At 39.8% G+C, this 23,447-nt stretch overlaps 1 long non-coding RNA gene across 1 annotated transcript; it reads left to right on the forward strand.

The window, feature by feature from the left end:
* Positions 1 to 15,452: 15,452 nt before the first annotated feature.
* LOC112168349 lies at positions 15,453 to 20,857 on the forward strand. The gene is made up of 4 exons (XR_002924195.2): positions 15,453 to 15,678; positions 17,316 to 17,387; positions 17,528 to 17,620; positions 20,380 to 20,857. It is a non-coding gene; the product is annotated as an uncharacterized LOC112168349 (long non-coding RNA).
* Positions 20,858 to 23,447: the final 2,590 nt, after the last annotated feature.

The following is a 23,447-nucleotide window of genomic DNA, read 5'->3' on the forward strand; positions in this document are numbered from 1 at the left end:
TTTCACATTTTCGTTTTGTACTCAAACAGTCAAACCTACTAATGGCCATTAATATACTTATTATATTTGTAGCTATCGACCTCTGTTTCTCTGCTCTCCTCCCTTCTCTCTTCTCCCTCGTCAGTCCATCACTTGCATCTGCTTCTCTTCTCCTTGTACTCAATTGAAACCATCATCCAATGAATCAATCCTTCAAATTGTTAAGCCTCAGCGCCTTGTCTTAGTTCTCAGTGGATCTACCAATTTTGTATGAGTTTATGCTTCTAATCGAAGATCCCCAATTATTTCATTCAAAACCCTAATCTCTCCCAATCTCCCTTCATCAGCAATGGCCGCCGAATTTACAGAGAGAGAGAGAGCAATAGCAATGGGTAAAGAGGAAGAAAAGGAGATCGAGACGTAATAGGTAAGAGACATGACTGCGAGACTAGTGTGCAGCTGCCGATATAAGTTAGACTTTGATTGCCTCTCACCTCCTCTCTCAACATAAGGTGTGGTCACAATTATGAATTGAGTTTTTCATTGTGAGCTAGACACTTGTGGGTTTATTTACTGTTGTTTATGAACAAATTTTAATGCTTTAGATTGAATTGGATTTGGATTTTTCTCCAATATCTTGTTTGATTAATTGTTCACGGTCAGTGATCTGAACCACAATTGTTCACGGTCAGTGATCTGAACCACAATTGTTTGATTAATTATCCTTACTTTATTGAAGGAGAAACACACCACAATTTTTGTACATGGCCGGCCACTATGAACACCCAACAATAGTGGTTCTTGAGGAGAAGTTCAGGTTCAGTATCCTTTTCATTTTAGCATTCCAAAGCCTGCTTGTGGTTGGGGTATGCTTATATGTTGAATGTTTACTAAGGCTGAGCTTTGTTTTTGACGGTCTATTGTTGATGGCGTTGGTTTCAGGTGGTGGCCATTGTGACAACAACAGATTGCTATAGGAAGGCTCGATATTTACTGCGACCATCCTTCCCAAAATGGGGATCAAGGTATGGTTTACTGCTATTACTTTTAGAATGATGAGTCATCCTGAATTTTTAGTAATAAGATAGTTTTTGTTACTTTTCAATTTGATGCTAATGCTTTTGTTAGTGATTATACTTGTTACCCTCAGATAGTCCTTTATATGAATTGATTACAAAGAAATGGATCAATGAGTGACAATTTCATTTCCTTGTGTTGTGTTGTTCTGCACATTGCAAGTATTTAATAGGCTACGCTCTTGGCATTGTAGTCAAGATTGATGACTAGCATTCGGGCTTTGAAAAGGTTCATCATTTGTGAACTGATGCATAATGAATCTCTGGAAACTCAATTACACGGTAAAATTGTTATTTTGTTCTTTGGTTTTACGCTAAAATGTGCACCCATCTCTTAAGTCCATTTTCTATTCAAGTGTTGATATTTCAATGGACTATAGACATAAGATCGATGTTTTAACATGGAATTCTGCATATTGGTTGTGGATATTTGCCACTCATCTTATATGCCTTATAGTAATAGTATGCCATTCATTTTCTCTTGAATCTATTTCGTGTGTCTTACTTAGACATAACATATGCTCTTTTTAATACTTGTTTTTTTGTGACACAACAGATGCTGCACTTAATTTTTTGGTAGCTGTTGGTAATTTTAAATGTTCGTAAAGATTTTTTAAAAGGTCGAGTAAGGTATGTTAATACTAGCAGTTGCTTCGAATTTAGCTATTTGTTCGGATTCATGCCTCTCGGTTACTATCACTTGTGCTTAATGTGTGTATGTTTTTGGTGTTTAACCCCTGATCTCTTGTGTTTATTTGGTGATAGCTACTCGATCATCATGCAAGTTCACAGTTGAAAATTTCAGAGAAGATTTTGTGAAGTTTGAATTAGGTGCAGTGTTTTGTATAGACATTAGATTGTTGTATGTACTCTTAAGGTATTAAACCTCACTGGGGTTGACAGCTTGTAATAGCTACGATTGAACAATGTAGTGTTTCCAGAACTCTCTAATTCCAGAAGCTGAATTTTATATCATGGATTATAAAAGGATTATTAAACATTTTCGCTTTTTATGTTTGAAAGCTGAAGTCAATACCAATTCAACCCACCATTGGATTGGTGGTCCCCACAATATTAGAATTGTAAAGAAGCCACGAACAAATGAATATGAGGCAGAAAAGTCGAAAGCAACCGGCCCACAGCGCACTGACCCTGATAACAGTGGCTGCAGCGTTGCTATGATAGCTGGACACGCTTATATGTGTCTTTTGAGGGTATTTTATCACGAATGGTGTATGTGGCCTTTGCCCATGATTGTAGTAGTGATAGAAACAAAGAATAATCTCATAAACACACGTGCATTTCCTAAAGGTTTTTAGGAAAAGCAAATTAAAGGACATACTAGCGGTGAAACAGAAATTTTTTATGGACATGATGGTGCGACTGTAATGCCCCGAAAGGGTTGACGTCACAGCGCCGTGAATCTTACGAAGCTTAAGTATTGACAAAGTAATACTCAAACTTCTTAAGATGCGCAAGGCTAAAGATAACGAAACTAATCAAGTGAAGTTTGATGACTAACTAAGTTTTTTTTCTTTTTTTCTTTTGGGCAGCTGCAAAACTCGATATTGGGAATCAATGTATCTCAACCTTTGGGGATGAAAAAACTACATAAATTCAAGTGAAATCTGATGTTAAATAAACTCGAGATAGTCAAACTAAATAGACTACAAAGAGGTTTGAAATCTGAGGCTTCAGACTACAATAGGTGGAAAAATTTCAAGCAATGACAACAGCAATTAGGATTTATCCAACTGAAGTAACAAGCTCAGCAAGAGTAGACAGAAATTTAAAAATAGGAAATAGAAGGATACATATGCATAATGGGGTACCCACTTTCCTAAAAACCGATGACCATTCTTAATGCCAATTACTTACTTGCCAATGTAAGTACACAAATAGCCCGCAAGAAGTAATAAGATTGGCCGTTTACGCCATACCACCTAGGAGTGACGCCACACCTCAAAGGATGTTAGACATCCTCCAGTCTGTATAGCCCCTCCGGAGGTTTAGGGGATCGAAACCCAAGGTAGTCGTTTTGCTCCCTTCACTCTCAGGTCACCACTTAACAATAATGCAATGTGTATGCATAAAAGCATAGAAATCTTTTTGAGAAAAGCTCTAACTAGTGAAGACCCCCTACCTGGAATCCTTGATGTGCAACTCCCAGCAAGTACCAAAGGACCAATCTTCAGTCCACTTGAGCCCTTGATCCTATTATGAACAAGTAAACCATCATCGGTCTCAATGTTCTTTCTCCCTTAAGATGAAGCCAAACTTTTATAGACTTATTTTAAAAAGAAGACACTGATCAGAATGCACTAATCAGAATACACAGAAAACAGAGCTTTGTAGTTACTTTTGAACATGGATGAAACCTTTCTAACTGAAATTTAAGACTCAAGGAATGCTTTGCATGTTTAGTCCAATGTACTAAAGATTGAGGACTGACAAGAGAGTAAAAGTTTCTCAAATCATTAATCTTGTACCAAAAGCTGCAAGTTGAAAAGTTCTCAGAAAACTGGCAACAAGAAAGAAAAATTCACCAACAATCATCCTTTCAATGATTTTAATCACAACTCTCCAGATTTAAAGCAAAATTTCATGTTATTCGCAGTTCAAATGAATGGTCAAACAAGAATCTGAAATGACAGGAACGCTGAATTCTGCAGAATTCCTGAAACAGTGCAGTAACTTCAAAATAGCATAAGTATCTCATTTTAACTCCGTTTTTCATGAAACCAAGTTCAAAATGATTATTGAATAGTCTATTTTAAGCTGTCAAATACTGAGAGTGAAACAAGGAGTATAGGTTTTTCGAAAATCATGGAATAGCCCACTGGTTCAGCTTGGGTGTTGTCTTTGAGGCATAACTTCAAACACATGGTGTGCATTAATTCAATTCCAGTCTTAATCATCCTAATGGAGTCACCATAGCTAGATAATAATCAAAAGTGTATTCCACAACAACCTTGAATAGATTTAAGAACAGAGATTTAACAGAAAGTAGGTGTTCTTACCAAAAGAAAGTTTATGATACTGATCAAAATAGAGAGGTTAGTGGTTTGAAATCTCAGAGTCCCCCATTTGTTCTGTCATAGTGTAATACGTAAATTAGAAGAGGTTTATATGTCACCTGGAGATACGAAAATTGAAAAAGTGCAGAAGGTGATTTTAACAATGCATAGCTTCATACCTCCTAACATGATGAGAAGCAAGGCGTAGACATAAAGTAGCTACTGATTTTCGACCTTAGATGAAAGTGAAGTAAGCAGATTCAAGTGTTTTGGAGCTTAAGAGAAGAGTGGGAGCGGAATGGAAAGAGAAGAGAAGTAGCTTGTTTTGTCAACTGAGTGTTTGGTTGTAAGAGGGTCTAGGTAATGAATATAAAGGTTCAACCAATGATATCTCATATGATATAGGGTACGTAAAACCTACAAACCTTTGCCCGAATTAACTGCACGTCCTTCACCATAAACTCAGCAGCCATATTGTGATCTTCCCTTTCAAGAATAGCACTCCATCCGGCAGATATGTCTTCAAAGGTACTGATCCAAACGGGAACACCTGAAATAAAACCCAACGTGAAATCAATACCCCCCACCTAGTTACCACCCCTTTGCTTTCTTAACTCTTACATCTCAGAATTTGCAATCAAAAACCATAATGTGGAACAAGAACAAACCTACAAGCACATTAATCTCTCAAACAGATTACTCCCTAAGTTGGTTGCGTAATCACACAGTTACTCTATCAATTCAAAGTAAAACGTAACTAAATGTACTCATGAGCTGCAAACTGATTGCAATTCATACAACTGGACACACACTCAAAATCAAAGTCCAAGCCTTTGGGAGCGAAAAAGCTATACTTATAGCCAAAATTCAAGCACATTTTCATCATCACACGAAAACTGAGTTCTTCAATTCACATAAAAACATAGGGCTTTTCACTAAATTCAAGTTTAAATTTAGATATAGGGGAATGGTATGTATAGGCATGAATGCTGACCTAATACAAGCTCCAATGATCCTCTGAACGTAATCAATGGCGGCTTTCCTTCTCCGCTTGGAGACGTGAGTACGTTGGATCTGAGCTATAACCCCCTGCATTGCCTCTTCCACCAGTACTCGGCGGAAACGTCCCTCTGATTTGTTGAAATTGAAAACACGGATGAAGAAGATGAGGTCGGCCTCTCTTCCAAAACGGCGCTGTTTGGCTCAGGCGACCAAGGCCTAAGATCGCCCATCAAAGTTTTAGAATTTCTCACAACGTCTCACAGAACACACATGATCCTCGCAACAAAAAGCATAACATAATTAGAAGGTGTCACTACAATCAAATTCATTATACAGAAGCTCCCAAAAAAAAAAAAATTCATAGTTCCAAGTTGAATTGAGTGACCACAGTCGTTTGTAAAATCAATCTAAAAAAACAAACTGATCACAGAATCCATTCAAAAGGTGAGAATTATAGACATCATAGAGAGAGGAAAAAAAAACAGGAGGATTGCATACCTATATTATCAACTCATCACGTTTAACACTTACGGGCTCAGTCATAAACTTGCTAGTTTCATGGGGAAGTATAGCAGAAATCAAGCAACCTATATTATCACAATTTATTTTAGACCAACAATCTAATTTTGACAAGAGCAACACGGCAAGATTAGAGCTTAATCTAATTAGAAACCATATGTACAGAGGGATATAAAATGCAGATTTAAACATGGAGGTCAGGTGGAAGATATCTGGACTAAATTCAGTGTATGCTACAATATATCGGTATGGATCCTAAATTCCAATCGTGTATAACATTACATTTGATTCAAAAGAAGCAGAATAAAGTCCACAGCACTTAATTGCTGATTATTAATAACATGTCCCCAAATTACCTAGATTGATGTTGAACTCTTCAAACTCGTCATCGTCCTCGAACATATCCACCTTGGGGTCTTCAGATGCTACCTTCTGATCCTTCTCCATTGGAACAATGCCTGCGAATTTGCAATCAATGAATCAATTAACTCACTCAGATTTAGACCCAATTACCAAAAATCATTCAAAAGGTGATTGGCATTATCAAAATCAAATCTTGAATCTTTGTACCTAGAAACAAGAAGATTGAATCAGATAACCCCAAATGAATTGCGAATCACCGTTCCTAAATCAGAAGGTACAGAGTTTTGAGAGAGAGGGATAGAGAGAAACTTACTATTAAATAAAGTGGAGGACTATGATTCTAGGGCTTTTGTTGTTCCTTTGACCAATCTTGATTGTGAGCTTTGGATAGTAAGGTTCTTCTACTTATGTGTTTGCGAGTGATGGAGGCCCTGACTCGGTACAATGGTTGAACTTTTAAATTTGTTCAAATGACTGAGTGGTATAGGAATTAAGGTCACATACTTCGATTGGGCAAATCCCAGAACTCGATAAATCACTCAATTAGAGACTAGGCAATAGCTAGAGCTTCACCATATGTGGGCTTATTCTCAGAAGAAAACATTGATCAAAATGTTCTGATCAGAATGCATAGAAAACACTGGTTTGTAGTCACTTTCGGACAAAGACAAAACTTTTTTCTAAGCCTTTCGAACTGAAGTTAAGTTTCAAGGCATGCTTTGCATCTCTAATCTAACTTACTGAAGAACGAGGATAGAAAACAAGTGTAAAGATTCTCAAATCAATTGTTTGTAACAATAAGCTGCAAGTTTGAGAAAATTTCAGAAAACTGGTAACAAGCAAGAAAATTTCACCAACAATTAGTCTTTTAGTGATTTCAAGCAAAACTTTCCAGATTTGAAGTAAACATGCAAAGCTACTATTTTGCAAAGTTTCATGCTAATCAAAGTTCAAATGGAGGGTCAAACAAGAATCTAAAATTGACAGAAACGCTGATTCTGCAGAAATCCTGAAACAGTGCAGTAACTTCAAAATAGCACAAGTATCTCAGTTTAACTCCGTTTTTCTTGAAACCAAGCTCAAAATGATCACTGAAGAGTCTACTTTAAGCTATCAAAAACTGAGAGTAAAACAAGAAGTATAGGTTTTTCGAAAATCATGGAATAGCCCACTGGTTCAGCTTGGTGTTGTCTTTGAGGCATAACATCAAACACTTGGAGTGCAGTAATTGAACTTTGGTCTTTTCTAGTCCTATCCATCCTCATGGGTTTACCAAAACATAATAATCAAAAGTGCATTCCATTACAACCTTGAATAGCTTTAAGAACTGGAATTTAACAGAAAGTAGAAGTTCTTACCGAAAGGAAAGAAAATTTCTGGTATTGAAGCAAAATAGAGAGAAGCTCAGTGGTTTGAAATCTCAAAGTTCTCCATTTGTTCTGTCATAGTGAAATAAGTGAATTAGAGGAGGTTTACAAGACATGCAAGGCAAGAGAAGACCTGGAGCTGCGAAATTGGAAATGTGCAGAAGGAGGTTTGATCAATCCTATCTTCATACCTGTTAACATGATGAGAAGCAAGGCATAGAGGTAAAGTAGCTACTGATTTTCAACCTTAGATGAAAATGAAGTGAGAAGATTCAAGTATTTAAGAGCTTAGGAGAGAAGTGGGAGCGGAATGGAAAGAGAACAGAGATAGCTTGGTTTTTGTTAACTGAGTGTTTGGCTGTCAAAGAGTCTAGGTAATGAATTAACAAGACCCATAAATTGATTGGGGAAAAAGACTCCCCATAAATTTAGACAAACAAGCCTTCTGTTTTTCTGCACTACACTACGAGCAGTGAGCCTTCCCAGCAAATCCTTTTGTAGCACCAAGTTTCCCTAACAAGACCAACAAAACAGAAGAAACGTGTTACAAAATTGAAGAACTATACCCAAACTCGAAACCCCAAAACACAAATCAGCTTTAATTGAAAGAAGAAAGAGTTCTTGTTTGACAACATGGAAGAACCCAGTCGAAAAAACCCCAAAACACAAATCATTTGCAGGAAAAAAAAACCTAAAATCAATTGAAGATTCAACCCAGTTGAAACCCTAAACTACAAAATGATTGAAACCCTAAATTGCTTACCAATATCCGATTTGAAAACAGCTCTTGCTGGAGAGCTCCATTAATACGAACATGAAAGATGATGTAGAGACTAAGAAGAAGAATAGAGAGAGTGAGAAGATGAAGGAGAGAGTGAGAATCGAGATCTGAGAGAGCACAGTGAGAAGGAGAGAGGCTGGTGTTTGAGTTTTCTAGTTTCGCGGGTTCTAGGTCAAGTTGAGAGAGCTGAGTGAGAAGGAGAGAGCGCGCGGGGTGGTGTTTGAGTGTTTAGTCGTGGTCGAACTGAGTGAGAAGGACAGAAAGTGACTTAATTGCAAGGGACTGTTGAGTGTCAAATAGCACAAGTCAAAATAACTTGGGAAATTTTAAAACAACCCCCCACATTCAGACAATATTTAAATGTTGTCTGAATGTCACAACATTTTCCAGTCAACTAGAGCGTGGGCTCTTTGAGAGGGAAAAGACTCAATCAACTTTTGGATATCCCTTCAAATTTGAGATAGAAAATCACCACCTTCTACAACTACACAAATGTGTTGTCTGAATGCTCACCATTTATCCAAATTTGAGATAGGAAATCACCACCTTCTACAACTACACAAATGTGTTGTCTGAAAAACTCAGACAACATAAAACAAAACTTAGGTCATCTGAAGTGTGTCGTCTGAAGGCCTTTTTGGCATAGTGAGTATTGACCCAACATTTGGAAGTGAAGTACACAATGTTCGCCTTGGTTTGGCTAGTGTTGATTTTAATCCATTTGGCATAATAAGTCAATCTCACAGTACTTGGCCAGTTGTAATGTCAGTATACAACCTTCCACCTTGGCTCTGCATGAAGAAACCATACCTTATGTTGTCTTTGCTTATTCCTAGCCCTACAAGCCCTGGTAATAATATAGATATCTACCTTCGGCCTTTGGTGGATGAGTTGAAAATTCTATGGGAAGAAGGGATACCAACCTATGATGCATTTAAGAAGGAAGAATTCAACATGCAGGCTGCCGTTATGTGGACCATTAATGACTTCCCAGCGTACGTTATGCTTTCCGGTTGGAGTACTAAGGGAAGGGATATAAAGCATGCCCTCATTGTGGCCATAGTACCAAGTCTTATTGGTTACCTAATAGTCAAAAATGTTGCTACCTAGGACATCGAAGATGGATTCCAATTCTGCATAGATTTCGGAGATGGACAGTAGCATTCGACGGCCACCAAGAACATCAATTACCCCCCCCCCCCCCAATTACCATGACAGGTGCACAATGTTTGCAAGAATTAAGCAGTTTGAGATTTCAGTTTGGCAAAAACAAAAAACAATTAGAGAAAAACCCAAAGCGGAAGCGATCAGCTGTGGAAAAGCCCTATGATGGACCATGGAAAAAGCAAAGTATATTTTATGAGCTGCCATACTGGAAAGATCTACTATTGAGACACAATCTTGATGTGATGCACATCGAGAAAAATGTCACAGACAGTGTGTTGGGGACCTTGTTGGCTATTGATGGAAAGAGCAAGGATACATATAATGCTCGTATGGATTGTGTGAATCTTGGGATTAAAAAAAAATTGCATCCAGACAGTGAAGGGGCTAGACCTTCAAAGGCAGCCTTCAACATGAAGACTGAGAACATGACCATGATTTGTGAAGTATTGGCTGCAAGTAAGCTTCCTGATGGAATGGCCTCTAACATTGCTAGATGTGTTAGAGTTGGAGTGAGAAAGTTAATAGGCCTTAAAAGCCATGATAGCCATATTATAATGCAGTATTAGCTTCCCCTGGCTATTCGGTATGCTCTCCCTAAATATGTTGCAAGGATCTTTATAGAGTTAAGCTCATTTTTTCGCAACTTGTGTACTAAGGTGGGAACTGTTGGTACTTTCAATTCTTTGTCAAAACGGATTGTAATAGTCTTGTGTTTGTTAGAGCATTTAATGCCTCCAGCCTTCTTTGACGTCATGGTTCACTTGCCAATCCACCTAGCTGATGAAGCTGCCATTGCTGGTCTAGTACATTTCAGATGGATGTTCCCAATTGAGAGGTGATCTATTATGCTACTTTCAGCTTAGCTTTATATTTGCATTAAATTAATTTGCAAGTATAGTTCACTTGTTTTAGACTTACACAACTTATTGTTTGAATCGGAGTTAAATGCCTCTTGCCATTTTGGTTTTCCTAGAACTGCAAATCAGTCGATGCTTTATGGTAGAAGATAAAGAATGTAGATAAATATGTTTATCTCATTAGGTATTCTGTTATGACATGTAATGCCTCTGGTGATTATTCAAAACTATAGTAAAGCACACAGAAAATGCAAGCTTGCTGTTTGCATGAATTAGCTGCAAAGATATTCCTTATTCATATCTCAGAAACATTGTTTCATCTTTTCTATGCCTTCCAAGGAATTTGTAAATTTCCTTTGGGCTATCCCAAGACCCTCATATTAATAATTGGTTTCTCATTAACTCGTCTCACCATAATATATTGATGTAATATTACAATGCAGATTTTTAGGAACACTGAAGAAATATGTTCTAAACAAAGCTAGGCCTGAGGGCAGCATTGCAGAAGGCTACATTGTGGAAGAATGCCTATCATTTTGCGGCATGTATCTTGGTGATACCACAGTGGGAGGTATAAATCGGCCGGGGCGGAATGCTGATTCAACTGACAGTGGAAAACGTGTTGGGCTATCTGTGTTTGCAAATCCTGGCAGATCACTTGGTAACTTTAAATTATTCCAGCTAGATGATGCGGAAATGAATAGGGCACATCGTCATGTCTTGGACAATACACCTGAAGTTTGGCCATATAAACGGTGAGATTAATGTATTTGATATATCTGAATTAGATATTTTATAGTTTTGTTATGTGGAAGTTCAATTTGGTATAGTCCAGTGAATTTTCAAAATGAATTTTAAATTAGATAATTATCAAATGATGTCCAGTGATAGATAATTATCTAAAGTAGAATTCCAAGTCTTATACATGCATATGAATGATACTTTTGTTATAGGACCATGTACCTTCCTTAATGTACTTTTTGAATAGGGTTGTTCTTTCCTGGCTTATTTAGTTTCCATATTATGAACACTTTCCTTTATATCTCAGTTCCTAAAAACAATACTTTGGAGTTGCTAGGGAGTATGTTGAACGTGAGACAAGCAATATAGGCCCACGTGTGAGTGCAATGGTTGCGGCTAATCACGCAAATTGCTCTTTCCCTGCATATTTTTGCGACTTGGTAAGTGATTTTCACATATAGCACGAGTTAATTGTTAGTTGACATCATCCCTCATTAGGTCTTGTATCACATAGTAATATTGGAGTATTTATTAACACAGATTGATGACAATTACATGAATGGAGTTGGTGATATTAGTGAGGATTTTTTTAGCCCTAGCTAGAGGTCCTACCCGGTGGGCTAGGCGTTGGACCAAGTATATTATGAATGGATATAGGTTTCATGTTAAATATGTTGACGATGGTAAAACACAGAATAGTGGTGTGTTTGTCGAAATGGAGACAGATAATTATGCTACTGTCAATGATCCTAATCCTAAGTCTGATATGGTGGAATACTATAGCATATTAAAAGATATAATAGAACTGAACTATCGGAATGGTCGTAAAGTAGTGTTATTTGATTGTGATTGGGTGAACGGAAGGCTTCGTCGAAGTGGAATTAAGAAGGATGATTTTGGATTCACCATGGTAAACTTTGAACGGTTGCTACCACCTCCGGACACTTTGGTTTTTGGTGGACAAGCACAGCAGGTGTTTTATGTGCAAGATCCAATTGAGAAAGAGTGGCATATTGCAGTGAATACAACGCCTAGAGATTACTTTGCTATGGGGATGACCACAAATCATGACCTAGTACCGCCACAAGAGTTGGACAATTCAATGATGGAGGATGATGAAGTAGAGGGAAGATGGGATATGACAGACATTCCGACAGCCGAAGAGCAGATGTGGTCTGAAGGTGAACCATGAATTTCCAGTTTCTAGGTGCTTATGTCTTGTAAAATTATGTCTCATTTTGTGTGTATTGAATGAGCCTGATTCAATTTGTAGACATCAATTAGTTTCACCTTATATCAGTGGGTTGATCAAGCTGGTGCAATGTGTACAATGTGTAATGTAATGAAGCCTTTTGGTACGTTTACCAAATCTAGTTTTTATAATAGACATTTCGGTTTTTTTTTTTTTTTGTATGAGTTATTCCAAATAAGGATGATAGACTCTTTTGCAAGTTATTAAGTGTCGATTGATGAAGGAGGATCCTAAGAGCAGTAGATTCATGATGCCAAAGGAAATGTAGTCACAACATGATTTTTTTTTTTTTTTTTTTTTTTTTTTTAAATATTCACAACATGATTTAGACTACCCCCAACGTTACGAACCAAAAAAAGTAAGAAAAAAAATTTGGCATACACTACCCTAAGTGAAAAGGTGAACATAAACTGACATTATTTCTAAAATACGTTAAACGACTCTTACTTTACATGTGTCCACCACGACCAACCATCTTCTTCATACCGATCTCTTTCACTAACTTCTTCTTTAACCTTACCTTCATTGATTGTAGTTCCAACCTTCTTAGATGTCATGCTACAGACTTCTCCCTCACTTTCAGCATATTGATCTCCATGATAATGAGCAGTACTAATAATCTCAGTTTCACCACTATTTGAATCCGTTTTCGGTTGTAGGCATGCAGATGGAGTTAAATGAGGGCCGGTGCGTGGAATATTTGAAGCCGCACGCGGTGGCGTTCCAAATTGAAACACACCGTCATTTGGTCGAGGCCTTGCATGTTGTCTACGAGCAACATCGATAGCTTGTTGGATACGCTCTTGTGATGTTGGTAGTGTGGGGACTAAGATTCTTAACATATCTCGTGCATCGATGTGTGGCGGATCAGGAAGGGCCGCACTGGACGAGTTTGCAGGAGAGTGTTCACATTGATTTCTCTCATTCGATGCATCATCATAATATAGACGGCGAGATGATTTAGCACCGCGCTTCATTATTTCACTATATTAATAAAACGAAAAGAAAAAAAAAGTTAAGTTCAAATTTAGAAGAGATTTCTAAATGAAAAGTATATATTAAAAAAATTAGTAGTATTATCAAAATCATGATGAAGACTTCGGAAATAAATTTAAAGCCTTAATACATCCACTAGTAACTAGTTACTACTAACCTTCAAAGAAATTGTTGATGCCCTCGATCCAAAGATTGATTTCTACTGTGTGGAATTTGTTGTGGGTTGGGACTTGGCAATGTTATTTATAGATACATTGGCCACAGTTACTTGGGCTAGAAAAAATAAAAGATAATTTAATAATTTTTATGTTCATCGTATAACAATTATAAATATAAGGAATGAGGCTGATTGGAATCTCTTTTTAATAAAGAGATGAGAATATTGCAGCCTTACAGTATCACAAGCCAAACAGTTCCAATGCTAGGTCTTTTCATTGTTTGCGATAAGGGCGGGATAGTGCAAGATTCCGCCACAAATTTTGGCTTCCCGCATATAATTTTCGCTTCAAAAATGAAAAGATGGACACGCGTCACTATGCCAAAAAGCCTTCAGACGACACACTTCAGACGACATAAGTTTTGTTTTATGTCGTCTGAGTTTTTTAGATGACATAATTTTTTTTTCTGTCATTTGAATATACACTAAAACCATACTGGTTTAATTTGGAAAAATGGTGAGCATTTAGATAACACATTTGTGTAGTTGTAGAAGGTGGTGATTTCCTATCTCAAATTTGGATAAATGGTGAGCATTCAGACAACATATTTATGTAGTTGTAGAAGGTGGTGATTTCCTATCTCAAATTTGGATAAATGGTGAGCATTCAGACAACACATTTATGTAGTTGTAGAAAGTGGTGATTTCCTATCTCAAATTTGGAGGGATATCCAAAAGTTGATGAATTCTTTTCCCTCTCAAATAGCCATATGCCCTAGTTGACTGGAATATGTTGTGACATTCAGACAACATTTAAATGTTGTCTCAATGTGGGGGATGTGGGGGTTGTTTTAAAATTTCCCAAGTAATTTTGACTTGTGCTATTTGACATATATCCCTCGCAATTAAGTCGCTTTCTGTCCTTCTCACTCGATCAATCAGCTCTGTCATCTCGACCTAGCTAGCTAGAACCCGCGAAAACTAAAACACCAGCCTCACTCTCTCCTTTTCACTTAGCTCTCTCAGCTCTCTCCGATCTCGGTTCTCTCTCAGCTAATTTCGATTCGGTTCTTTTCTATTTGGGGATGGGGTGCCTTTCATCCTCGTCAAAATAACAAATACCGTTCAGTGTTCTGGTTACTTAAAACCCAGACCTCTCTCTCTCTCAACCTCCTTGATAGACGACGGCGGCGAAACGGCGGCATTCAATGACTTTGCTTAGTGTCTTCTTGAATCCGAAGTCAATCACTCAGTGAGTCGTCGTCTTCTCTCTCTCAATCTCTCATGGACGGTCGCCGGTACTAGCCCTCTCCCTTTGTCCTCGAAGCTCGACTGCACCATTGAAGCTTTGTTTTGAGAAAGGTGTTGGCTTTAGTCAATTTTTCTGGGATTTATATGATCTGGGTTTCATTCAATTTCGTTTTTATTGGGTTTTTAATGCATGTGTTTTGTTTCTCAATAGATGAAATTGGTAAGTTTAATTAAAACACGGTTGTTTTGCAGATCTATACCTTCAGATTCTTCACCCTGAAGCAATCAAGAGCCAACACAAGAGTTCCCTGCAAGAAAGATTAGTTTGCTATATCGACCATTGGGGCTTGGTTGCTGTGATTGTAGCAAGGTTAGTCCTTTGTAGACTTTTGAACTGATTTTGTTAATAGGAAAGTGTGAATGGGGAGGACACCGTCTCGATAAGCATGGTTGATTTTTTGAAGAACCAAAAACTGAATTGAGTTTGGTGATTCAAATAATTTTATGGTCTATTTTGTTGCCCAATGAATTGAATTAGTGCAGCAGTGGAATGGTATTTGTGTATCTCAGTAATGTAGTGATAGTTTCCTTCTGAGAAGAAAGAAAATTGGGTTATGGTCCTATTTAGATTGTTGTTTATCAGTGTAAGTGTGATATCCTGCACCTTCAAAGTGTTTTTGCTTTTGGGTTAGTTTCTTTTTAAATTTCTTATTATTTTGTTACTTTCTTTAGTTAAAACTTTCTGTTATATATATATATATATATTATGTAATGTATTAATTAATTGTTTTATTTATTTATTTATTTTTGCTTGATAATTGTTAAAGTGACAAGAAGGTTTGGTTTGGTTGGGGGGGGGGGGGGGGGAGTGGGTGACAGAAAAGAAAGAGAGTTAGAAATCAGATGAAAGGGAAGAAGACGGGAAAACAAAAGAGAGAAGAGGGAGATGAAAAGAGGAATAAAAGAAGAAGAAAGAAAACATAAGGGAGGGGATCGATTGAGTGTTAGAAGAAAAAGGAGGATGAACAAATGAGAATGGGAGTTTGATTTTGCTGCTTTTGAAACTGAACTGTGAGAAGGCAAAGGGAGGAAGTTTTCAGAAGTGATGGGTTTCCGTTCGGGTTGTTTAGTATCTATGGTTGTCTTGCTTTAGGTGGTTGACTCCTCTGTTTTATAATTTTCCTTGAATTTCTTTATTGCTCTGTTGATGCTTGGTCAAGATTCATGGCTTTGTGAATTTGTTATGTGTTAGTTATTACTTTTCAAATCAAGTACGTAATTCATTTGTGAAAATTGAGTTGAGGATTTGGTGGTCTGATTATTCTATTGCCTTGAGCATATGAACTGATTGTGGGATTGGTGTGCTTGGATGGTTTGATTATTCTCGGTTTGTTTTGAGTTGGGGGAGTGGCTTTTCTTTTATTCTGTTTTTCAATAATAACCTGTTTCCAATTTATGTGATTTCAATTCTGTTTTACCTTTTAGCCTTTTAGAATTCTATTAATTTTGGTACTCTGGGGTTTCAACATCCTTGTTCTAATTTGACTTAGAGAAAAGGTTGTTGTCCAATAGCTCTAATCTTTCTTAAGATAGGATGTTGCTTCAACAATTGCTTGGTTTCTTGAGTTTGTATTTCAAGAACAGATAACTTTCTTTTTAAGAAACAATAGCAGTTTTGTTCAATTGCTAGTATTGGGATTGCATTCGAAGTTTATGTTATTCTACTTTGTCTTTTGAACCCAACTTCGGGAAAGCAATTTCATCTTGGCTTATCTATAATATGTGATAAATTTTATTATGGTTTTTCTGCTTGATCAATACCTTGGCTCTCAAAAAAAAAAAAAAAAAAGGTTGTTGTCCAATAGAATATTACTTCTAGTTAGGACTGAAGATTATTAGTTGTTGTTACTTTGATTTAATGGCATGCACAATCTTCTGAATCTTCTTTGTGATTATGTTGAGTTTATTTCTACGAATAGTATTGTGCCTGTTTTAGCAATCTGACAAGTCAAAAAAAAAAAAAAATTATATGACTTATTTTTCTTCTCCCTACTTGAGTTTTATGTACTGGTCAGTGTATTCAAGTTAGAATTGGATTCGACTTTATGAGATTGCTGCTTTTGTTTAATTGTGTAGTGGTGCAAGTGGCTTCTACTTTCTGATTTTGTGTTTCTTTTCTTGATAATTATGTTTTATTGATTATACTTTACAGCTGTGCATATACTTCTACTTTGTAATTACTATATGGAGTACTTTCTGTGGTTTGGTCGGTAATCTTGTTACCGTAAACTTCTTACTTGCTTTATTAGTAGTTAACGATGTTTTTCAGAAGAAGTTTTGAGCTGGGTCTTTACAGTAAGGCATTTGGATGATTTTCTTTAATAAATGTAGTGATAGTTTGCTAATTCTCTTTTTACTATAGCTCTCAGAATTACATTCCATTGGGTTGGGGTTAAATTGAAAAGAACAAAATGAGAAAAATGGAATTTGGAGAATAATAAGGTTGCTCTTTTAAGAGCTGAAATGTTCCAGGACCCTTTGCATATGCATTGCTAAGACTACCATATATCATTTTTTTTAAAAGTAAACTCTTAAGGATTGAATAATTCTATTGTTCACTTTAGTGATGTGTTTAGAGGCTAAATTCTCTGAGATCAGATTGTAACCCCTTTGTACCCTCTTTAAACTTGTTTTGTAACTTCTTCGTACTCCATGATGGGTGGTCAAGCAGGCATTTTTTTTTATGCAAGCCTTTGTTGTACTAACACAAGAATATATCAAATGCACCAGGAGGGCGAGATTGGCACACAGGGGAGACGCTTTGAACACAAAGTAACAATGTTGTAAATTTTTATTCCCAAAGTGAGTCGGCAATTTCTATGACACTAGGATCCTTTATAATATTTTTGATATTTTGATTTTCTTTGTCTTTTTTTCTTGTTTTGAGTTTGAATAATAGTTCTTTTTCTAACATGTTCCTTCTGTTTTGTTGACCTTGATAGGGAAACTTGATGGTACAAAAGGATTTGTGAAGGAAGACTCACTGCTAGTAGTGTAGTGGAGAAAAACAGAAGGCTTTTTTGTAAAAATTTATGGTGAGTCTTCAGTGTTTGTGATTTATACATATATGAGTCAACAAGTAGCTAATTATCCTTTTGCTGATGTCTTTGCCTACACATAATGATTATACGTTTACTGCTAGCTAGTTGAGTATAATCATAAGTTCATTTTTTATTCCATGATAGAGTATTGTATTATTTTGTATATATAATAGAAGTATCAGCATGGTATGCAATTTGAACATTAGAATTGTCATGGATCGATGTAATTGTTGCAGCTATATGTGGATGAATTTGTATGTGTTAAGACCACTCTTACCAGTACTAGTCTTAACGAATATATTGTATATTAAAAGTATGAGCATGTTAAGCAATGTTACTGTTAATGCTTGGATCCGTTGGGGATCTAATTAACGATAAGTGAGAGAGAGAGAGAGAGAGAGAGAGAGAGAGAGAGAGAGAGAGAGAGAGAGAGAGAGAGTGGTTCGCTTCCCACCTTAGCGGGAAACTACGTCCACTTGAATGTGTACTAGTGTGTCGAGCCTTGCGGCCTAACAAGATTACAAGAGATGTAATGGTCTTGGGATGGAATGAATGAATGGTGTTTAAGTGGGAGGAGAGTTCCTTTTATAGGTGAAGGAATGCTTCTCCTTTACATTGTTTTCGATGTGGGACAAGCAACCACCATTTCTAGTCTAGAAAGCCTATTTGTGAGGGCATGTTGGCAAGGCCGGAAAGGTGGCTTCCCGGCGACGGATTTGCGACTTCCGGATACCGTAGCGTAGCTTGAACATAGGGCTACAAGATGCAAGTAGAGGTTGGGCCTTACCATGGCTTGTGGGTGTCCCAAAGAGGGTGTTACTTATGCTTGGTGATGTAGTAAATACTCCATATTGTTGGAGGTATGTACAAGTCCCCGAAGTCCCCAAGTAAGAGGACCTTCTTGGTTGGGGAGTTATAATCATGAAGTTACCAAGCATAAGTAAGCGGGCGGTACGGAGCCCCTACAAGTCCCCGAACTCGATAAGCAAGAAGGGACTCGTTAACCTGCACAACAAAGACAAAAAAACAGGCATACGTAGAATGCTCGTTGCATTGGGCAACAAATGTGAGTTGTATGGATATGTGTTGGCATATATGAACGTATGGGGTGCGTGATACATGTTGATGCATATACGCGAATGGTGCCGAGTACGATCGATTATGACGTACAAACTCGAGAACGCGTATGGTTGTGTGAGCGTATGGATTGCATATGATAAATGTAAGTTGCATGAGCGGTGCGAAGGTGAGCGTTTGTAATTTGTGAATGATGAATACGTGAACGCTTGTGTCTGTTTGGTTTTCGCTCGTATTAATGGAACGCGAAAAGAATTTGATTTGTCGCGGTCGGTAAACGACAAATGGTAGAAAATTCAATGTTCCATTAACGTGTGGTGTGTCGAGTAAACATGAGCGTAAAGCTCGATGATTGCCGGGAAGGCATGAGCGGAAAGCTCGTGAGCGGGAAACTCGGGGTTGCCGGGAAGGCATGAGCGGGGAGCTCGTGGGTTGCCGGGAAGGCATGAGCAGAAGCTCGGGGTGCCGGGAAGGCATGAGCGGGAAGCTCGTGGGTTGCCGGGAAGGTATGAGTGGGAAGCTCAAGGGTTGTCGGGAAGGCTTGAGCGGGAAGCTCAAGGGTTGCCGGGAAGGCATGAGTGGGAAGCTCGGGGTGCCGGGAAGGCATGAGCGGGAAGCTCAAGGGTTGCCGGGAAGGCATGAGCGGGAAGCTCAAGGGTTGCCGGGAAGGCATGAGCGGAAGCTCGGGGTACCGGGAAGGCATGAGCGGGAAGCTCGTGGGTTGCCGGGAAGGCATGAGCAGGAAGCTCAAGGGTTGCCGGGAAGGCATGAGCGGGAAGCTCAAGGGTTGCCGGGAAGGCATGAGCGGAAGCTCGGGGTGCCGGGAAGGCATGAGCGGGAAGCTCGTGGGTTGTCGGGAAGTCATGAGCGGAAGCTCAAGGGTGCCGCGAAGGCATAAGCGGTAGCTCGGGGTGCCGCGAAGGCATGAGCGGGGAGCTCGTGGGCGGAAGCTCGTGGTGCCGGGAATGCACGAGGCTGAAAGTCGGTGGTGCCGCTGAGGCACGAGGGCGAAAAAAACTCGGCGGCGCATTAACGGGTAGCTTGAGGTGATGCCCTGAGGCATGAGCGTGACCGTTGCTAATTATGCTGGGCTGTATGTACAAGTCCCCGAAGTCCCCAGTCAAGGAGGGTGTTCTTGCGGGTTGATACCAAAGCGTAGCTTTGTGCCGTATATCAAGCATAATTAGTGCGAGTGCGTTGTCCATCTAGAATTGGTTGGAGCGAACGCTTTTGCCCTTTCGGGTGGGCCCCTGCCAGGCCCTGCGAGGAGTCCCCCACTCCTGGCTATAGACCTCCGGATGGTCGGAACATTGTTTGATGAGGGGAGCTGCGCGGAGCAGAGGGTGTTGGGTAGCGAGCCCAATCTTTGGTACCCAAGCGTCGGGGTTAACTGCCGGATCAATGGCTGCCGTGGGCTGTGTTAACTAGTCCCTTTGCTATTTCTCGGAGGAGAAACTTGACTGCAATGCCGCGTAGCGGTCATTGTCATTATGAGGCGTTGCCTTACCGCTTGGCGGTTGAATGAAAAATGATAAACACATAGAGCAAGTAATAATATTTGTTCGAGTGTCCCATGTTTATTTAATTGAGTTGCAATTAAAAAATAGAAGCATGGCATATGTGTATAGCATGTACTTATAATGTGGATGCTAATATCATTTTTGCATTTTTTGTAGATATGCTAAAGGATCATTGAGATCGGTATGTGAAGCATGGCATATCTAGTATGTGAGATCTAGAAAGTGTTGCCAAATCTACGAGATGTTGTAGGCATGCTTAAAAGTTATGGAAGCATGTAAAGATATATCAAGTGTGATATTCTATAAGCATGCTTAAAAGTAGTGAAAGCATGTAACGGCTCTAATTGCGAAAGCGTAAGAGATAAGACATAGTAACTTATCTTATGCCGATTTGGAGGCTAGCGGAGTTGGCCGAGCATGGCGGTCCATTGCTTGTGGCAGATAAAGTATTCCGATAATGTACGTCAACTCGTAGTTGAGATCGAATGCTCCATAGAAATAATTGAATTTCCTTGAAACAAAATAGATGATTAATATGTAGATTTGTAAAATCAACATCAATAATTTGCATATGTACTTTGATAAAATTATAAGCAAAGTGTATATGCAAAACTTTAGTTGGCAACAAATGATATATTTGATTGTGTGCCTCTAGTGTAGATTTCAAAGTGATAATGAAAATGTTAAAGAAGCATTTTCAATTTTGTAGTCAAGATATGCAATTCTATTAGGATGTAGAGCCATGGGAGTACATGCAAGGCTGAGGCAATGTAGGCATAATACCCATGTGTGGGCTTTAGGATAGAGTCATTAATTGAAGATAGGTATTGCAATATAACGCACCAGTTGAAAATTTTTGACCAAGCCAAATATGCACAGTTGACCTTTATAGGTAGCCCACATGTACACATGGTCTGTTAATCAAATTGGATCACAACATATACATATATGTCCAGTTCCCACGTGGCCACGTCTCTGCCACATGCAAAATTGAGTTGGCATGCAAGTATGGCAGATCTCTAAGTATGAGATTTATAAGCATGTGAAAATTGACTGAAATAGTACTTTGAACCATTTTAAATAATGGGATGCCAATAGGTTGTGTACGCCTATCTAGATGACACATATCAGATGCTTGTAATATCATATAGCGCACACATGGGCTAGTATTTGGCATATAGAAAAATCAGCTCATGATAAGGACACATGCCTGTGCTTCAAGGCTTTGAGAAGGACAGAGTATGTGTGTGGTCATTGTAAGCGCATAAGCTTGCAGACATATTCGAAGAGCAATAATTGGGGATATGCAAAGTACTGAGCTTTTATTAACCGGAGCTAGATGTCAGGTAGAACTTATCTGGATTTTGAGATTGCTTGGTGGGTATCGTCTGGGCTCCTTGATCTCAGCAAGGTAGCGAGCAACTTGATGAGTTTCAGCTGGTGATGGTTGGTGATAGTTCCAGATCAAGTAGAGGCTGTCCAGCGGTGATTCCTTCCGACGGTGAAGTTATACGGCAGTGATGCTATCGAGTGGTGGAGTTTGTTCAGCAGGTTTGCCAGCGGAGAGCCTTAGCGGAGGATGCTTGGCAAAGGTGCTAGTAGTCAGCGGTCAGTGGGGCTCAATCGGTGGCTGGGATTGGTCAGCGGATGATTTGACCAGCAGAGGGCGTTCGGCGGTGACTGGCTTTGTATCCGGAGGATCATGATCAACAGTGTGATATCAGCGGTGATGCCCAGAGGAGAAGCTCGGCGGAGGTTGCCCGGAGGTAATAGCTCGGGACCGCGGAGGCAGGCTAGCGGAGGTAGTCCAGCGGAGTGGTGGCTAGTGGAGTTTTGCTCGGCGGAGCGGAGACAGTCCGGCGGAGCGTCGTTTTTTGCCAGCGGTGGTGGTCAACGGAGGAAACCTTGGTGCTTGGAGCTCAGCAGAGGCTTTGATGATGATTTAAGTTAGGCGGAGCGGAGCTATGCTAGCGGTTGAAAGTGGCGGTGTACAGTGTGGCGGTGCAGACCAGCGGTGATGTGGCCAAGCGGAGGAGGGTGCAGTTGAGGCTGCCCAGCAGTGGTGGAGCTGGAGGAGGGCTCCTTGGTGGTCAGCGGAGCCTTTTGCCGGCGGACTGCGACCAGCGATGGTTGGCGGAGAAAGCTCTACCGGCGGTAGCTATGGCCAACAGAGGTGGTGTGCCTAGCAATCGTGGCCGGCGGAGTTTGGCTTGGCTGGGAGCTTTGGCGGAGATGGTTCTCTGGCGGAGAACTCTCGGCAGAGGAAACTGTGGTCAGCGGGGGCGCTGATGATTGAAGCTTGCTTCCTAGAGGAGCTTTGGCCGCTGAAGAAGTGTGGCGGATACTTGCCGCTTGTTAGCGGTGTACAGTGTGGCGGAACCTGCAGTGGGTGGAGAGCGCAACAGTGAGCTAGTGGAGTCGTGCCGGAAGAGTTCGGCGGAGGTGCTGGTGGAGCAGAGCTGGCTAGCGGAGGGAGCAGTAGTTGGGTCCGGCGGAGCTGCAAAGTAGAGCTGAGGCTCCGAGCTCGAGTTCAGCGGAGATGCTCGGCGGAAGAACTCTGCGGTGACCTGGGGGTTGGCGGAGGATCCTGGCGGAGGAAGAGTTCGGCGGTGCCGCTGACTAAGTTCGGCGGAGCGGAGCCTGATGGAGACCACGAGTTCCAGGTCGAAGGTGGACGGAGCTGCAATTGGTAGTGACTGGCGGGAAATTTGAAAATTGGAGGGGTGCCCAGAGAATTTTTTTTTTTTTTTTTTTTTTTGAAGGTTCAGCGTTGACCGGACCCTATGGGCGTTGACCGACCCCGCCAGGCGTTGACCGGCTCCGCCGGGCGTTGATTTGATGTTGAACGAGCGTTGACTCGACACTTTCGGGTCAAAGTTCGTGGTAGGTGACGAAGCCTTTATGTTGGCTTCCCACAGACGGCGCCAATGTTAATGCTTGGATCCGTTGGGGATCTAATTAACGATAAGTGAGAGAGAGAGAGAGAGAGAGAGAGAGAGAGAGAGAGAGAGAGAGAGAGAGAGAGAGAGAGAGAGAGAGAGAGATTGACACAAAATTTATAGTGGTTCGCTTCCCGCCTTAGCGGGAAACTACGTCCACTTGAATGTGTACTAGTGTGTCGAGCCTTGCGGCCTAACAAGATTACAAGAGATGTAATGGTCTTGGGATGGAATGAATGAATGGTGTTTAAGTGGGAGGAGAGTTCCTTTTATAGGTGAAGGAAT

Source organism: Rosa chinensis, chromosome 5 (assembly GCF_002994745.2).
Source record: "Rosa chinensis cultivar Old Blush chromosome 5, RchiOBHm-V2, whole genome shotgun sequence".
In the NCBI taxonomy this organism is placed as follows: Eukaryota; Viridiplantae; Streptophyta; class Magnoliopsida; order Rosales; family Rosaceae; genus Rosa; species Rosa chinensis.